The 18,964-nt window shown below is 37.6% G+C and overlaps 1 protein-coding gene and 1 long non-coding RNA gene across 11 annotated transcripts in view; one reads left to right on the top strand and one right to left on the bottom strand.

Moving 5' to 3' along the window:
* Positions 1-18,964, top strand: part of CEP170 (centrosomal protein 170) — a 127,983-nt gene that overhangs the window by 12,929 nt on the left and 96,090 nt on the right. The window lies entirely within an intron of this gene.
* LOC115287976 lies at positions 1,589-5,525 on the bottom strand. Its single transcript, XR_003906752.1, has 2 exons — positions 5,461-5,525; positions 1,589-2,074 (listed from the first exon to the last, which is right to left on the bottom strand). It is a non-coding gene; the product is annotated as an uncharacterized LOC115287976 (long non-coding RNA).

Raw genomic sequence — 18,964 nt, 5'->3', positions numbered from 1 at the left:
ACCATTTTCATGGTTTTTTATTTGTTTTTAGTTAAGGAGAAAACCATTCGATTCTCCAGTACCAGTTAAAGCTTCCAGTCTGGCGGGTGATACAGATCATTGTAAAATAGCAAGTCAAGTAGGCATAGGAGTTACAAAGAAAATTCATAGTAAAGCGGTAGACTGTGATGGAGGACTGCTGGTTTTCATTTATTTTTAAGTAGTCATTCAGTAGAACATTCAAATGGCTCAAAAAAGTCAAACTTAACAAATAATGTGAAAAATCCTCATACCTCTCACCTTGTCTGCTGAGTTACCACTTATTCTAATCCAGTAGATAACTTTTTATTATTTCTTGTGTATCATTCCAGTGAATTTTTTTTCAGTTTAGACGAATATAATGTATATTCTTAATCTACCTCCCTTCTTTTATACAAAAGACAACCTCTTTAGACAATATTCTGTACCTGGAGAGCTCCCGTTTTAGGAGTGGATAAGGAATACTGCTCTCTGAGGCAATGTTTAGCAGAGACTAAACTATTAGACTATTAGACTACTAGACTGTTAGGTGAGGAAGTAAGCCCTGGAGGTGTGTAGTTGGACTACAGTGGTCCTGAGACAGCAATGGGGTGGGTGAATTTGGTGAGTAGAGACCACTGGCCAAAAGTGAGTGAACAGGGAGGAAGGAAGAATAGGAGGAAATGAGGCTGGATAGAGATTGCTTGGTTTGATTTATTTCAAATGCTTTGGCAAGGGAATAACAAAATAATTGCATTACATTTAGAAATGTGGTTCTGGCTGTTTTGTGGAGGAGAAGACTGGATGGGGAAAGAATGGGAACAGGGAGATGAGCTAAGAGACAATTGGAGTAATCCATACTAAGATGTTAATGGTTTCGACCAGTGATAATGGTGGAGATGGTGAAAGTCAAGGTTTTGAGTTTTTTTTCATGTTAAGTTTAAAATGTCTATTAACATCCAAGTGGAGCGAGCTATTAAGTAGACAGTGCAATATACAAGTCTGGAATTCAGACTGAAGATATTCAAATCTCAAACATCACCAGTAGACCATATTTAAAGCCATAGGATTGTAAGACATCATTTACTTTGAGAAGAGGTCCAAGAATTGAGACCTGCTATTCCTCAGGAGTGAAAACTTAGCAAGAGAGAAGGAGCTCCCCAGAAGGATGGAAAAGTCTCCAGGGAGGTAATAGTGTGCTGGCCCAGAAGCCAAGTGAAGGAAGTATTTTCAGAGATAAGGGATGTTCAGTCAAACTCTACTGCTTTTAATCACCCAAACACTCCTTGTAAGCTGTCTATGACAAAATTTCGTTAGACCGCTTTTTGTTTAGTTCTTACTAACATCTGGGGATGTTCACAGTTATTCTCCCCAGAAACTGCTAGATCTATAGTCCTGAACACAGTTTGATGTGTACATAGGCCCTGGCTCCACCCTGGACGGATGTGGCTGCGGCCGCTCCCAGGGCTTGAACAGGAGAGACCGTGCTGCTCCGTCAGAAGAACTTGCCATCAGGATGGACTCAAGTGTCCTCTTGAACATATCACTTAATTTCAAAAGTTTGGTTTCTTCATCCATAAAGTAACACCAGTGGCAGTCCACCTCAGAGGTTTATTTGAAAGACAAAGGAGGTAGAGGAAAGGCAGATGAGAGGGATGGTTGCAGGGAGGAATCTCCTCCCGTTGCCCCAAATGTAGCACCACTCAGTAGTGTTGGGGTGAGGAATAGAAATCAGACACTGTAGGAATAGTTTTCTGCTGCTTCATTTCATCCCCATAAGGCAGTTTTGCACAATATTTTCATGTTCTTGGAGAGAAAGACATGATGTGGGAAAGAGGCTGAGAGGATAATTTTCCCCCCAAGTCCTACACGCGTCCATTAGCTCTAGGCAGAGTGTCTCCGTGCCATCGAAATCGGAAAGTAAGCAGGTGGCCTTCTTGTTCCAGGCCCACAAGGAACTTCTTCTTTTCCTGAAGACGTTTTCCTGGTTGAGGGTTTGTCACCTCTCCCATGGAGGAGTAAAGTACAAACTCGAGTTGTTCGGGTTGCTGGGGTCTTCACGGCAGCCAGCTAGACACTGAATTGAGGAGACAGTGGAAAAGGAATATTGCAAATAGAGGACTTTCAGCAATAGTTAAGCAATAAAGACTATATGAGGCAGTAGGACTGTAACTTCAAAATATCTATCTCGAGGACCCTATGTTATTATTTGCTCTGGTGGCTCGGTAAACACTTCTCATTGGATAAATTGCATTGCAAATGAAAGGCCACCTTGTTTATTCATGCTTTTATTTTTCATTTTACAAAACTAATTTTTGTCTATTGTAGAGTATTTAGAAAATATCATTATGTTAGGAAGAATACTCTCTTGTAATCCCGTTAGCCTTTGATGCCACTGTTACATACTCTTGTCAATTCTGGTTTAATCTGGTAATATTTTATCATGAGATTAAACTTTCTGACTAATTCTTCATGGTGGTATAGGAGTCCATGTTACCAAATTTGTAATTTACTTACCTTCATTGTATATAGTTGTAACAATTCCTTTATAAGTCATATGTTGTAAATATTTTACCCAGATTGTCATTTTCCTTCTTATATTTGTTATTTTTACCCAACAAAGATTTTAATTTGGGTATTTCTCTTTCTCTTTTTCCTTTCTGAAGTAATAGCATCGCACAAAGTTTTATTACATACATACTTATATTCTTATAGAGTTTATAATGTGAATATGTGCAGATGTGTTATTTCCTCTAAAATGTATTCAGCAGGTATATATATATAGGACATACATATATGTAGATGGAGAGAAGAGAGGGGGGAGAGGAGAGAGGAGACACGTGCATGTGCACCGTTGGTCCTAGAACCGTGTATTGCGTAGCTCATTATCTGGTACAATGTGAAGTGTTCTTTTAGGGTGCACAGGTTTATTTCTGGATCTTTTATTCCATCTACCTGTCTACCTATCCCTGCACTACTAAATTATTGCTGTTTTATAACATAGGTTTAAATGTCTATTTATAAATGGACAGACTGTTCTCTTTACACTATACTGGTTTTAACAGGATTTGCTGTGTCCTTGCATGCTTATTTTTTCCAGATATGTTTTAGAATTATTTTGTCAAGCCCATTTGAAAAATTCCTTTTGAGCTTTTGATTAAGGTTAAACAGAGTTTAATGATTTTTTTATGATCTGAAACATGACAGAGGACTATGGGGCAGGTTTTGGGGGCCTGATTTTTGTTTCTGAAATTTTTATTTTAATTCTAGTCTTGTATATGCACAATGTTATATTAGTTTCAGCTGTACAATATAGTGATTCGACATTTCTGTACATTGCTCAGTGCTCCTCCCAGTGAGTGCACTCTTAATCCCCTTGATTCGCACCCCCCCCCCCCAACCACCTGTTTCTTCTCTGTAGGTAAGAGTCTGATTTTCGGTTTGTCTTTTTTTTTTTCCCCTTGTTTTGTTTCTTCAGTTCCACATACGAGTGAAATCTTAGCGGTATTTGTCTTCTCTGACTGATTTACCTTAGCATTATACCCTCTAGATCCATCCATGTTGTTGCAAAGGGGAAGGTTTCATTCTTTTTTGTGGCTGAGTGATAGTCCATTGTATATTTGGGGGACTTAGTTTTGATAGTATTTTCAGATCTGTTCAAGTTCCTACCTATTTTTTTTAGTCAATTACACCATTTTCATTTTCCCAGAAGTTTATTCACTTGAGATTTTAAAATTTAGAAGCACAGAGTTGTAGTTATTTTACAAATTTAAAAAATCATGTTCATTGCTATAACTTTAGCATTTTTTTAATTTATTTATTTTGGGAGAGGGAGAGAGAGAGTGTGCATGCTTGTTACCTAGGGAGAGACGGAGAGGGAAAGAGAATCTCAAGCTGGCTCCTTACTGTCTGCGCAGAGCCCGACCTGGATCTCCCAGACCGTGAGACCTGAGCCAAAATCAAGAGTAGGATGATTAACTGACTGAGCTACCTAGGAGACCCCTGTGGTTATATCTTTTTATTACAAAGCCAATTGTTTATGATGAAGAAAGACTTCTGCTAGGGATTTTAAAACTTTTTAAAGAGTGAGCTTCTGATTTATCATTTTTATCCTTGTGTTTTTAATTCATTAATTTTTTAAATCTTTAAACTCTACTAGTTTGTTGGATAAGTTTATTTTTTCCAGTTTAGTAGAAAACACTTATAAGGCTTTAAATTTTTTCTCACTTCAGCTTTGGGTACATTCCTTAGATTTTTATATATATAGTGTTCTCAGAGGTTACTTTTTAAAGTGTTCTCTCTTTCATTAGACTTAATTTATAAGATGTGTTGTCTTAGTTACAAGGGTCTGTGTGTTTGTGGTTTATCTCAAATATAGAGGAATTGAAAGAATTTCATAGCGAGTACTCACATACCTACCATTTGATTCTACCATTAACATTGTGTTAGTGTTTTCACACCTCAGGCCATATATCCAAGTGTATTCATGCGTGCATCTTACATTTGGATTTTCCTGTGTAAACTGCAGGTGTGTGTGTGTATAAGAAAGCCTCTTAAATCATTCAAAATTGTTTCAGTTTTAAGTTTTCTGAAGGTGCTATTGAAATATTTTTTAACAGCCACCATCAAATTAAACAGCACACTTCAAATATGAAATACATTCTTTTCTATTGCAGTAGTGTTATTGAACCCAGGTTTTTTGTAAATAGCTGGCTGACAGAATTAACTCTGACGCTGAGCTGTCTCTCTGGGAGGTTAGGGACAAGGGATATATGTGTGTGTGTGTGTGTGTGTGTGTGTGTGTGTGTGTGTGTGTGCGCGCGTGTGTGTGCGCGCGTGCGCGTGTATGTGTACTTTCAAAGAGGAATGGTAAAACAGTTTGACTTTTGTTAAAGCTGAAGAGCTCATGAAGGAAGCAGACACTGTTTCCCTCATGTAGTGATTCTACTGTTTTCTTCAGTAGCAAATCCAAGAATAAAGTATTTAAGTTCTACATCTCACTACCTTCTGCTTCCAATATTCTCCCACTAGCGTACATGAAGAATTCAGTGTTGGGCTATTCAGTAAAAATAAGAGCCTCTGCTTTACGTACGACAGCATGGTTGAACTCTGTGATTCTAAGTGGTACATAACAAATTCTAGAAGGTTAACAATCTACTATACAGAACCCACAGTTTTTCTAAAGCTTCTAAAGTATAGAGGTGGGAACAAATAGAATGCAATTAAATGAAGAGTAAAAGAAGTAAAATTTAGAAATTTGGTTGAGGACAGTGGGATGGGATTATTTGGTATCCAGTAGAAGAATGTCTAGTAATTATTGTAACATTCAGAACGTAATTTGTTAATGGAATCTGGTACCTTTTTGCTACTGGAGTTTAGATTAATTGCAAAGCTGTACCCACTCCCCCCAAAGATATTAGATGAGGTATATGATAAGATGAATATTTCATCAGAGAATGCTACCTTAAAACCATTTCTTTCATCTGCTTCTCAGGTATCTGTTTTCATCACTAGGATTTCTTTTTTTTTTTTATGTTTAATTATTTTTTGAGAGGGCAAGAGAGAGACAGAGCATGAACGGAGAAGGGGCAGAGAGTGAGAGAGACACCAAATCTGAAGCAGGCCTGACATGGGGCTCAAACTCATGAACTGTGAGATCATGACTTGTGAGATCATGACCGGAACCGAAGTCAGAGGCTTAACTGGCCAAGCCCCCAGGCGCCCCGCCTCACTAGGATCTCTAATGTCTGACGTGCTGTTTCCTCTCTCTTTCTCGGGCCCCGTTTGTACTTTTTTGCTCCAGTCTCAGCAGTCTCAGCATATTACATATTTCTGTGCTCTAGCATCTATTTTTCTCTTTGCTCTTCCCAATTACAGCCCTTCCCCCTTGTCCCTTTTGTCCCTGTTGTCACTCCAGTCAGTCCACACTTGAGAGGTCTTTTTGAGGAATTGGAAAATATACATTTTCATAATAAACATCAGTGACTTATCTAAATAAACGGAGGTTGGGAGAGAGAGTACCTGGGTGGTTGGTAATACCTTTCAGCAAGATAGGGGGAAAAAATGAGGAAAAAAAAAAAGGATTCCATTTTTTAAAATTGATTCTGAGGAGCCAGTGGGGACATTGAACTGAAAATTAATTAGAGATAAGGTCTGCATCTTATAAAAGAAGTCTTGAGTTGCAGTTTATTTAGATGTGTGACTTAATATAATAAGCAGTATTTGAAATCCAGTGGCTTTAAAGAAGTCTCAAAGGGATCATGTTTTGGGCCCTAAAAAACAGGGATTTAAAGAAAAAGTAGACTTTGAAAGAGCTTAAGGAGTAGCCATTGAAATGGGAGGAAACTAAAGTGATGTTTCTAAGCAGCGAGAATGATCAAAGATATTGGCAGGTGAAGTAAGATAGGAATGTTAAAGGTCATTGGATTTTTAGCAATTTAGGAGGATTTTTTTTTTTACTTTTTTTTTTAATTTATTTTTGAGAGACAGAGACAGAGCACAAGTGGGGGAGGAGCAAAGAGAGAATGAATCCAAAGCAGGCTCCAGGCTCTGAGCTGTCAGCACGGAGTCCAACCCGGGGCTCGAACTCACAAACTATGAGATCATGACCTGAGCCAAAGCTGGACACTTAACTGACTGAGCCCCCAGGTGCCCCAAGAGGGCATAGTTGACCATAGTTGATAAGGTGGTTGAGAGGAAGAGGGAGGACAGAAACTCCATAAAACATCAGTACAAAGGGTAAGTTCAACAGTAGTTGAAAGGCAACAAAGTAGAATTACCAAATACAGACTATTCTTTAAAGTCTGGCCCTAAATGGAAGGAAAGAAAGCTCCCTTAAATGAACTACGATATCTGTACTTTATTTTTCTCAAGATTTAAAATAAAATTTCATACTTTTTTGAATAAAGTTTATATAATTTTGAGAGAGAGAGAGAGAGAGATTGATTGATTGAGATTAAGATTCTCAAGGAGGCTCCACGCTCAGCACAGAACTTGACACGAGGCTCAGTCTCATGACCCATGAGATCATGACCTGAGCCAAAATCCAGAGTTGGCCACTTTACTGACTGAGCCACCCAGGTGCTGAAAAATTTTATGCTTTCTAGTAATTCACTTTAAAACACATTTTTAGCAATTCTGTTGTAGCAACAAATTCTCAGATGCAGAAACTTACTTTAAAACAGAATTAGTTCTTGCAACGTACAGTAAACATTAACACCTTTTTTGAAAAGGTCAATAATTTTAGGGTATAGCATTCTGAAAGGCTAAGATATCCTTAGATTCTAGTGGGCATTTGTATTTTATATCTAACTTTGCTGTGTGTGCAAGCAGCTCTACTTATAAGAGCTGGATTAGATGTTTTCTTAACAGAAAATAGCATTTCTTATAAATAGTAAACCTACTTTCCAAAATGAGTTGCTTGCTATCTAAGGGTATCATGTTCAAAATCCAAAAGTTACATTGGTCTTGGAAGTTTAAATTTACTAATATGGGAACTGAATTCTGTTATAAAATTACTTTCTGGTTTGCTGTTTTGAGTTTTCTGATATGTATGTATACCTTATGACTCTAAATAGTATTACTGGGGCACCTGGGTGATTCATTTGGTTGGGCATCCGACTTCGGTTCAGGTCATGATCTCATGGCTTTTAAGTTCCAACTCCACATTGTGCTAACTAGCTTAGAGCCTGGAGTCTTCTTCGGATTCTGTGTCTCCCCCTCTCTCTGCCCTTCCCCCATTCATGGTTGCACGTGCGCTCTCTCTTTCTCTCTCTCTTTCTCTCTCTCTCTCTCACACACAAATAAGTAAACATTTTTAAAAAAATTTTAAAGGAAGATTACTGTTCGACAGAGTTCAAATATAATGATCAAAATCACTTCTTAAAAAATACAAGAATTTGGGTACACCTGTGTTGATCCAGCATAAATGAAGAAGCAAAAGTAAATTTTTATCAAACATATTTCAATGTCAAAAATAAGGACAGGCAGCTAGGTGGCTCAGTCAGTTCAGCGTCCGACTTCGACTTAGGTCATAATCTCACGGTTCATGGGTTTGAGCCCCACATCAGGCTCTGTGCTGATGGTTCTCAGATTGGAGCCTGCTTCAGATTCTATGTTTGCATCTCTCTGCCCCTCCCCTGCTCATGCTCGCTCGCTCTCTCTCTCTCTCTCTCTCTCAAAAATAAATTAAAAAAACATTAAAAAAATGGGACAGAATAAGGGCTAATGTCCAGAGCAGGGAAGAATAACTAAAATGTTTATAAATCAGAGTCTCTAGGCACTTAATGGGAACAAAACTATTTACTTCTTTTTATATTTTGAATATTTTTATTTGATCATATGAAAATATCTGATCCAAGTCCCCATAGGAAATGAATATGGAAGTAATTATATATCGATGAAATGCAATATTGTCATACCTTTTTATAAGATTCTCAAAGAGCTAATGGAAGCAATAAACTAGTTCAAATAAGAAATTTAACAATAGAAGGGCGCCTGGGTGGCTCAGTCGGTTGAGTATCCGACCCTTGTTTTCACCCCAGGTTGTGAACCCAGGGTCATGGGATTGAGCCCTTTGTCAGGTTCCAAGAGATGTGTGGAGCCTGCCTAAGGTTCTCTCTCTCTCCCTCTGCCCCTCTCCTCTGTTCACATGCATTCTCTCTCTCTCTCTAAAAAAAATAATAAGGATGTCTGGGTGGCTAAGTCACTTAAGCGTTTGACTCTTGGATTCGGCTCAGGTCAGGATCTCTCACCCTCTGTGAGATCCAGCCCCATGTCCTGAACATTGAGGAGTCTGCTTGAGATTCTCTCTCTCCCTCTTCCTCTGCCCCTCCCTCCCTCTCTCTATCTAAATAAATAAATAAATGTTAAATAAATTAAAATTAACAATAGGAATCTCAATAGGGTTTTCATTAATTTAATGTTTATTTTTCCTTTTGCTTATTTGCCCCATAGATTGGTTTTTAGTAGTGTGACATGATTTTATCTCTATTGCAGTTATAGGGAACTGTTTTTCTGTTAAAAGTTGCAAAATTGCAGGAAAAAAATGGGGGTTGCAGGAAGACAGGAACCAAATGTTTTGAGATAGTCATTTGTATAAGCCTCAGTGTGTTTTATAAAGTAAAACATCTATATCATTTATTTAATAAATACTGTCATCAGAAATCTGCTCCGGAAAAGCCAGCTGGCTTAGTTATTTTCTGTCACAGATGACTTTTGAGGTTGTTTCCTGATCTTAGGGTAAATACACACACATACACACACATTACACACTTTGTCGACATGGTGTGAAAAAAAGAGTACTTTGCACAAGGAATTAGATCCCCACTTTAGTTTTGATATTATAGCTAGATGACATTGAACAAGTTTTTAATCTTATTGTCTCATTTGTAAAAAATAAGACTTAAACTCTGTTATTTCTCAGGTTACTCACTACTTTTAAAGCAATATAGTGTATGTGAAAATTTCAGAATATTCTTCAGTTTTTTGTTTTGGGCCCATTTAGACACAAAAAGAGAGAGTCAGGATTGGAAGGATGTCTGTGGTATGCAGTGGCACATAGACATGGAGAAAAGGGGGGAAAAGGCTGAATAGAGGAGAAAAGAATGATAGGATTGAAGAGAGACAAAGTAAACTTTTTTTTTTTTACATGTATCGTGATATTCATTTGGACTCATTATTATCTCCTATCAATCATTGTTCTTAAAAATACCAGTATCTGAGGCACCTGGGTGGCTCAGTCTTTTGAGTGTCCAACTCTTGATTTCAGCTCAGGTCCTAATCCTAGGGTCGTGGCCTTGAACTCTGTGTCAGGTTCTGCACTGAGCGTGGAACCTGCTTGGGATTTTCTCTCTCACTCCCTCCCTCCTTCCCTCCCCATCCCTCTGCGATCTCTCTCTCTCTCTCTCTCTCTCTCTCTCTCTCTCAGAAACAAAACAAAAAAAACCCAATGTCTTTTAATCTGTTGTAGCTACTTATTATCCTCAAACGTGGAGAGCTCTTCTCCAAATGAAATGAATGTCAATTAGTCTTTAGCTGCGCCTGTGGATTCCCTCCCTTTTAAAAGAATTGCTTTCTCAGATATATTCATGCTACAAAATGTTTCCAGCAAACTATTACATACTTAATGGCATATATTCTGGTAAATAATAATGTAATTAAGCATCTCTAATCTAATTAATTGTGATATGAAAGAATAGACTTGGGGCGCCTGGGTGGCCCAGTTGGTTAAGCGTCCAGCTTCAGCTTCGGCTTAGGTCATGATCTCATGGTTCGTGAGTTCGAGCCCCGCGTCAGGCTCTGTGCTGACAGCTCAGAGCCTGGAGCCTGCTTTGGATTCTGTGTCTCCCTCTCTCTCTGACCCTCCCCTGCTCATGCTGTCTCTCTCTCTCTCTCTCTCTCAAAAATAAATAAAAAACATAAAAAAATTTTTTTTAAAAAGAAAAGAAAGAATAGACTTAGAGTCACAGTTGAAATGACTGTTGAAAAGTTTTGACCAAGAAATAGGCTTGATTGCTTATGTAACTTACTAATTTACATGAATGCTATATATCTTCATAAATGAAAATATGAAGCTTTTTATGCTGTTATAGTCAGATCAGAATTTTTCTTCCCAACATAAGTTATTTTTTATCAGCCTAATCTGCGAGTTTATATTCTGTAGGTATAAAATATATAACTAAAGCCATCTATTAGTATAAGTAATCATGTGATGCCTGTTTGTGTAGGGCTGAGTAAGCTGAGATAGCCACTAGCAATATGTGAACATTTAAATTTAAATTAATATTAAATTTTCAAAGATGCATTTTTGCTGTTTGTATTTCAAGTGCTCAAAGGTTACCATTTGGCTAGTTGTTAATACATGGGACAGTGTAGATAGAAAACCTTTCCATAAGCACAGTTACACTGCAGAGTACTGTTATAGAGATATTTTTGAGCATTATAATTTTACATGAAGGTGAAAAGAAATAGTGCATAATACAGGCTATTAATAAGTTGTTAGGCAATAAATAAGCACATTTATGATACATATATATCCTTGCTTTTAACATACTTACTCAAGATTCTTTATTCTGCAGTTTGAGGAATGATTATAGTCTCACGTGTTGTGCTGGCCCTGTGGTTGAGTTGAGGTAGTAATCGTGAGCAGGAGCCGTTTTTAAAGGGCACATTAGGCAGTGATATTGTGAAATCCATTAGAAATAAGAGAAATTGGTGTCAACTAAGAATTATTGACTTAGGAATGGAGAATCAAAACATTTGGCTTTCAGGGCCTTACAGACCTTCAGCTCATCCTGCCTACCTCTCGTCCCCCATAGAGTCTGTATTCAGTCCTTTAAACTGCTTTGTGCACCTTTTCCTGCTCCTAGTGATAAGTGACCTAAGTTTTTCAGATCACTGTTGTTCAATGAGTCTGGAGATAGTTGACTGTTCTTTCAGGTTCTAGGTTTCTGATCCATGCTGTACCCTGTTTACTAAATTTGCCTCATTCCTCCAGTTGAGTCAGCTGATTTTTGATTCTTGTCTACAGATGTTTGAGGGAGGCAGTCTTGGAGCCTGCTGGTGGCCAACCAGGAGGATAAGAGGTAGATTAAAAACAGGCTGAGTTTTGCATGAGCATTCAGTGTTTATGGCTCAGAAAGATAGTGTCAGAGAACATGTTACCAGGTAAAATATATATTTCTTTTCAGAAATACTCGAAGTCTTACACCAAATCTGAGTTTGTAGGAATTGTTATTGCTAGCATCATTGTGAGGTATACTAGAGGACAATATGAAGGAGACTGTGGTTGTGGGGAAAAGCCCAGAACTTGGTATGTGAAAGCCCAGGTTTGGATCCAGGTGGCTCCTGTGGCTCCTGTTTACTCCTACTAGATTTGTGACCGTGGGTAAGTCATTGAACTTCAGCTTTCTTGAAGGGAAAGACAATTCTCACATGTGTGTTCTGGGAGTTAAATGAACCCTGAGAGCGTGAGCTCTTAGCACAGCGAAGGTAGCTGGTAAATGTTTGAATCTGAGTCTTTTTTTAATTATTAATTTATTTATTTTGAGAGAAAGAGAGAGAGCACTAGCAGGGGCGAGATAGAGAGAATCCCAAGCACTGACAGCGTGGAGCCTGACGCAGGGCTGGAACTGATGAACGTGAGCCGAAATCAGGAGTTGGACACTTAACTGACTGAGCCACCCAGACACCCCTGAGTCAAAGTCTTAATTGCTTTGTTGGTGTAAAACAGCAAAGTTGTGCAGTTCTACAAAAGGAAGAAAGTGAGACTTAGCATTTCTCATGAACTGGCAGAAATAACTTGGCAAGAACTTTTTAATGCCTAGATAATTTATGGAAATGTATACTTGTTTTCTCAAGCATTTTCTTTGAGCATCTTATAAAATGTTGAGAAGGAATGTCTATTAAATCGCTAGCTTTTTTTTTTTATCCAAACTAAGTCTTCTTTTGGTAATATGTAATAAACTCTGATACAGAATATATGACTATTAATATTGGAATGTTCTCTTCCTTTTTTTTCTTTGTGAAAAGAATTTTCACACTTTAATGTTAATTTTAGGTGAAAGTTATAAATTAGTTTTCTCAATACCTCTTTTCTCAATAATTTGCTTTGTTTTTTTTAATTAATGTATATGGCAGATGATAAAGGTAAAATTTGCAGCACTTATTTCAAAGTAAGTAGGAGTATATGAAAACAGAAAATTTCCCAGTACCGAGTCTGTCCCCATGAGCGTAGAACAAGTATCTTGGTAATTATCCAAAAAAAGCACAGCTGTGGACTTCTTATTTTGGATTAACTGTATGTTTCAAATGGGGGTGGAGCTTTAAAAGAAAAAAATTTTCCCAAGAGTATATTTTTCATTATCTGTTCCAGGTCAAGTTAAATATATAGCAGAGCTGAATTTTTTAACATGTCCTCTCTCAGGTTTCCCTGGACCACCCAGCCTGAGCACCCAACACACTAAAACTATTAACATTATGCCGTTTCTTTGTCTTTGCATGTTCCTGTCTTCCCATGGTCACTTAAGTTGTCTTATTCACTTACTTAGCTCTTGTTTGTCTATTTTTTGCTTTGATGAGAAAAGGAACTTTTTCTATGTTAATCATCACTTCCTGTTACCTTTAGTAACACCTTTAGTGCTTAATATTTAAATACTTGTGAATGAAAAAAATAGATTAATTCATTTTAGTGTGCTCTGCAAAGTGGGATCCTCAGGTATAATTGGTACATAGTGTTTATGTCCATTTTCTAGAACTTACATAATTTTTATAGTTAAAATCAGTTATGTGAGCATGTGTATATGAATGAAGTTCTTAGAATGGTGTCTGGTACATGGTACGTGGCCCGCAAATGCTACCTATTATAAATAAAAGATTATAGATAACTAGGTCTGTTTTATTTTATAACATATGATCAGTCATAGCTATCCCTTATTTGATCCTGAGTCTTTAGCTGATATGCCACCCTAATTTTTTTCCCTGAAGACGGAGACTTTAATGTTAAGGATATTTTCCACTAGAGATTTAGGGGGAAGATGTGAAATATGAACTTTGAATTTATGCATTTGTTTAAAATTTATTCGGTTACCTTTGGGTACCTGGGGTGATGGCATAAAAAGATACGGTATTAATAGAAGCTTGACTTATAATTGCTAAAACTTGGATGCAAGTGGATGTACACATAAACTGTGGTCCATCCAGACAATGGAATATTATTCAGCAGAAGCAAGCTATGAAGTCATGAAAATATGTGGAGGAACCAGAATGCATATTAGTAAGCGAAAGCCAATCTGAAAAGGCTACATACTATGTATGATTCCAATTCTATGACATTCTGGAAAAGGCAAAACTATGGCGACAATAGGAAGTTCAGAGGTTGCAGGGGAGAGAGGACTAGGCAGAGCACAGGACTTTTGGGGCAGTGAAATTACTCCATGGTACCATAAGGATGTAGTATCCATCATTGTGTCATCAAACATCTGTTCCATAAAACGAACAGTGCCAAGAGTGACTGTAATGTGAGTGACAGACTTTGGATGATAATGATATGTCAGTGTGTGTTCGTCAGTTGTAAAAAATATATCACTGTGGTGAAGGACATCGCTAGTGAGGGAGTCTGTGCCTGGGTGAGGGTGGGGCAGTGGGACATCTCTACCTTCTCTGAATTTCACTGTGAACCTTTAACTGCTTTAAACAAATAAAATCTTAATTAAAAGAAAATTTCCAAAGGCACAGTATAAGTTCTAGAAGCCTGTATGGCAGTTAATGCAACAGCTTAGTTCACTTTAATGTATAAGCTTTACTGCTTATTTCTTTTCCTTCAGGTTTTTATTGTAATTCCGTTTAGTTAACACACAGAGTAATCTTAGCTTCGGGTATGGAATTTAGTGATGCATACAATACCCAGTCCTCATCACAAGTGTTTTCCTTAGTACCCATCACCCATCTAGCCCAACCCCTACCATCTCCCTTCAACAACCCTCAGTTTGTTCTGTCTGTAAGTCTTTTTCCTGATTTGCCTCTCCCCACCTCTTTGTTCATCTGTTTTGCATCTTAAATTCCACTTATGAGTGAAATCATATGGTATTTATCTTTCTCTGACTTATTTCACTTTGTATATACTCACCAGCTCTGTGCACATCGTTGCAAACGGCAAGCTTCCAGTCTTTTCTATGGCTAAGTAATATTCCATTTCGCACACATGCCAGATCTTTATCCAGGTATCAGTCTGATGGACATTTGGGCTCTTCCCCATAATTTGACTATAGTTGATAGTGCTGCTTTAAACATCAAGGTGCATATATCCCTTCAAATCACTATCTTTGTATCCTTTGGGCAAATACCTAGTTTTATTGCTGGCTTAAATGACAGTTTCAGGAAGTGAAATTTGGGGGGTTTTTTCCCTTCAAATTTTCACTTATTTTGTTATGAAAATCACATTTTCTTTCTCCCTGTTATATATTTATTCAGGAAACAGAGCTAGGTACTGGGCCAAGCCCTTGAGGATCTTTGTTACCCTTTCATGCCTTCTGATACCAGATGAAGTTCTCACCTGGATTCATCAGTAGATACCATTTTATGAAAATAAGAATCGCATACATTGGAGGGAAGCATTTGTAGCTGTGAAGATTAATACTCTGAATACTACCTCAGTTATTTCCTACTCTGCAATAGCGGGACTTGCGGGGCAGGAGGAAGTTTGTTCTCTGTGAAGCCATCTAGTGATGAATCAGCCAGCCGATTGCCAGAAGCATAAGGATAGACGGCCCTTACCATGTGTTTTAGCTCCAGTCATTGCAGATACCGGTGATAATTTGTAGATTAGCTCTTCCGTCCTCTGAGTTAACCTGGTCTTCGCCATGGGTTATGTTATGTGTTCTTTCAATGTTCTGTTGTAGTGTTATTATACACCCAGTCCAGCGTTGTCTGTCTTACAGAATTCTAGTACTTAATAAAACTCATATTCCTCCTATTAGTCCTCAATTCTAAGTGACTGGAAACAACACTTTTAAATATAAATAAACAAAAGCAGTAAAATATCTGTAGGATTGAAACTTAGAAGTGTAGTTGAAGCTGTGTGTCCTGAACATCTGCAGTTTTGGGTTTTTTTTTTTAATTTAAACCTTAAATATTAGATTTTTAGTACATTTGATTCTGAAATGAGCTAGAACCTAAAAGGAAAGTCAATTTTTAAAGCCTGTAACAGCTGTTGGGAACATGGAAACCCGACTGATTCTGACCTCCAGAGATCAGAGCTTTAAACTTTTGGTCAGTAGCTGCTGGGAAAAAACCTGTGTGACACGGAGATGACGAGTATGCAGGAGGCAACTGAAGGCAGGGTGGAAACTATGAATTCATGGCTTCAGTTGTACTAAAGGTTAAATGATTAATTTCTTGCCTTCTATCCCTGGACATTTGCACATTATCACCTCAAGAAGATTTGCCACAGCCCCAGAACTGCTTGCTTATTACAAAGTGTCAGGCACTCACTAGAGGTGAAGCAGTGGGCCAGGCTCTGGGGACACAGAGGTAAAGAACCGGGTCTGCGGTTCAGCTCTGCACGGACTTGGAAGAATACCATGCCAGTGTCACCAGCCCAGTCTGGGGCAATGACAGCCTTCCATCTGTCCACGCATCACTTTAGGCTTATCTCTGTCATGGTGTCCACTAGCCAGCTTCTCCAAGGTCTAAGTTACTTGTGGAAAGCTGCCTTTTGTTTGTTTTGTCTTTGTACACCCAAAATGCCCAGAGGGCCCAGGTTTTGTAAGTTTCTCAATAAATATTTCCTAAAAGAACTAGTGATGGAGGAAGATAGATTTTTCTTGTTTTCAAGAGAGAATCTACTAGAGACATCATCTCATAGTACAGTATCATTAATGCTATAAATTATAGTTTAAATTAGAGCATAAGAGATACTTGAGAAGTGTTGAAGGGCTACAGAGAAAAAGAATGGCTTTCTCTGCCATGGGAGTAGACTTCCAGAAAGGCGTCTGCTGGTTTTGTACATTGTCATGCTCTGAGATTTCTTGAATGCTACAATTAAGCACGCAAGATAGACTAATGTGATTTTGTATCATGTCTAGTTTGCATTTCTAAGGCTGCAGGCTTTTAAAATTGTTACAGTGTTACAAAGTCCATGAGGCCTGCTGGTAAGGGTGAGGGAAGTTTTGAGTTGTGTTTTCATTTTGTTAATCATTTTAAATGAAGCAAATTGTATCTATTTCTCATTAATAGGCTTTATATTTATAATTCTTAACAAATTTCCTGAAATTTTTACTATTTGCAATTAAGCTCTTACCTGTTTCTCATATCCAAAACATACATACATATTTTGGGTTTTGTTGATTTTTCATTTGTTTAGCTTTTTAATCTAAACCTAAGCCATACCTTTCTATGTTAAGTATATGTTTCATGATTAATGGGTCAGCATACACCATATGGTCTAATCCCTGAAACTTTAAAAGTAAGTTTGGGGGCCAGTCTTGTAGACTTTTACATTTCTCATTATGTTAAATACTTGTATTCTACTAGTGCTCTGGTATCATCAGTTTCTTTTCTTTGAATTCAGAGAACCCCAGGATTAGGTAATTTGATCTTTAATTTGGAATGCGGTACCTCCTTTTCCAGTAGCATCTGCCCATGGAGTTCTTCTGCTAAAATTCTAAACACAACCAACTGAAGCCTCCAGACTGACAAAAATTGTGTTCCAAAGCCTCCCAAGTTATTCATAGAAGCTCTCGTTTAGATTCTGTTTGTTTGTGCCTAGTCATAATATACTTGGGTTATTTTTAAGGCTTTACAGGAAGGAGTAAGTCTAGTACAGTGAAAAAGTGACTACTGATAAGGGAAAAGCCAGAAGAAACAAATAATGTGAGTAGAGAGCCCCAGAAGAGGAGAGCTCTACAGTATTAAGACAGATACATCCACGTTAATAAATCCTGAGGAACTCGCTCTTTTACAGCACAGCTTGATAACTGTTTATAATAGTGATAATCGTGAGTCACTGCATAGAGTGTTCAACTTTGAGTTGTAAAGGGTAGGTAAATGTGAAACATAATTTAAAATATTTTCATCTAAAAGGGTAAAACAAAAAACTGGTATTGATCTTGTAAGGCAGGAGTGGTAAACTGTTTCTTGGAAAGGGTCAAAAAGTAAATATTTCACACTTTGTAAGTCATCTCTGTCACATCTACTCAGCTTTGCTGTTTTAATGCAAACATCTGTGTACCTATAAAATTTTACTCACAAAAATAAGCGGAAGATCAAAGTTGGCTAATCCTGGCTTTAAGGGAAAACTTGAATGTCCAAAACAACTTGCTCTATGACAGGCAAAAGCAAATAGAAAACTAAACAAATAAGGATCCACTCAGTCTCCATTTTAAAAACAGAATAATCAAAGCAGAGAGAGGGCTTGAGTGGCTTTTTTTCCAATTACATTTTTTAAATTATGGCAAAACATACGTAATGTAAAATTTATCATTTTTAAGTGTACCATTTAGTGACTTTAATTGCATTCACAGTGTGTAATTGATATACCACTATTTCTAGGATGTTTTTATCACCCTAAACAAAAACTTTCTATCTGTTAAACAGTAACTCTCTCTCACACCAGCCTCTTGTAATCTCCATTTTCCTTTCTGTCCGAATGAATTTGTCTGTTTTAGGTTCCTCATAAAAGTGGATCATAAAATATTTGCCCTTTTGGGTCTGGCTTATTTCACTCATGTGTTCAGAGTTTATTCATGTTGTAATGTGTTAGAATTTCATTTCTTTTTATAATGGAATAATATTTCGTTGAATGTACAGATCATATTTCGTCTATTCATTGCTGATGGACACTTAGGGTGTTTACACTTTTTGCCTTTTGTGAATAACACTGCAATGAACACTGGTATACAAGTATCTGTTACTCTATACTTTTTAGTTCTTTTGAGTGTACACCCAGGAGTGGAACTGCTGGATAATATGAAATTGTGTTCAGCTTTTTCAGAAACCACAGCAACTTCACCATGTTACTGCCCCACTGGCAGTGCCCAGGTGTTCAGGTTCCTCCATACCCCCCTCAGCACTTGTTATTTTCATTCTTTATGATAATAGATCACACATTCTAATGAGTGTGAAGTGGTATGTCATTGTGGTTTTGGTTTGCATTTTCTAATGTTAGTAGTCTGGATATAAATTCCTTATCAGATCAATGATTTTCAAATATTTTCTTCCCTTTTCACGTTTTGATAGTGTCCTGTGATACACAAAAGCTTTGAATTTTGATAACATTTGATTGAAGTCTTTTTTTCTTCTGTTGCCTGTGATCTGGTGTCATCTTTTTTTTTTCCCCCATAATATTTTATTGTCAAATTGTTTTCCATACAACACCCAGTGCTCTTCCCCTCAAGTGCCCTCCACCATCACCACCACCTGTCTTCCCCCCTACCCCCTCCCCCGCAACCCTCAGTTCATTCTCAGCTTT

Source organism: Suricata suricatta, chromosome 3 (assembly GCF_006229205.1).
Source record: "Suricata suricatta isolate VVHF042 chromosome 3, meerkat_22Aug2017_6uvM2_HiC, whole genome shotgun sequence".
Classification (NCBI taxonomy): Eukaryota; Metazoa; Chordata; class Mammalia; order Carnivora; family Herpestidae; genus Suricata; species Suricata suricatta.
Note: the sequence above shows the minus strand (reverse complement) of the source record. Positions and strands in the feature narration are given on the sequence as shown.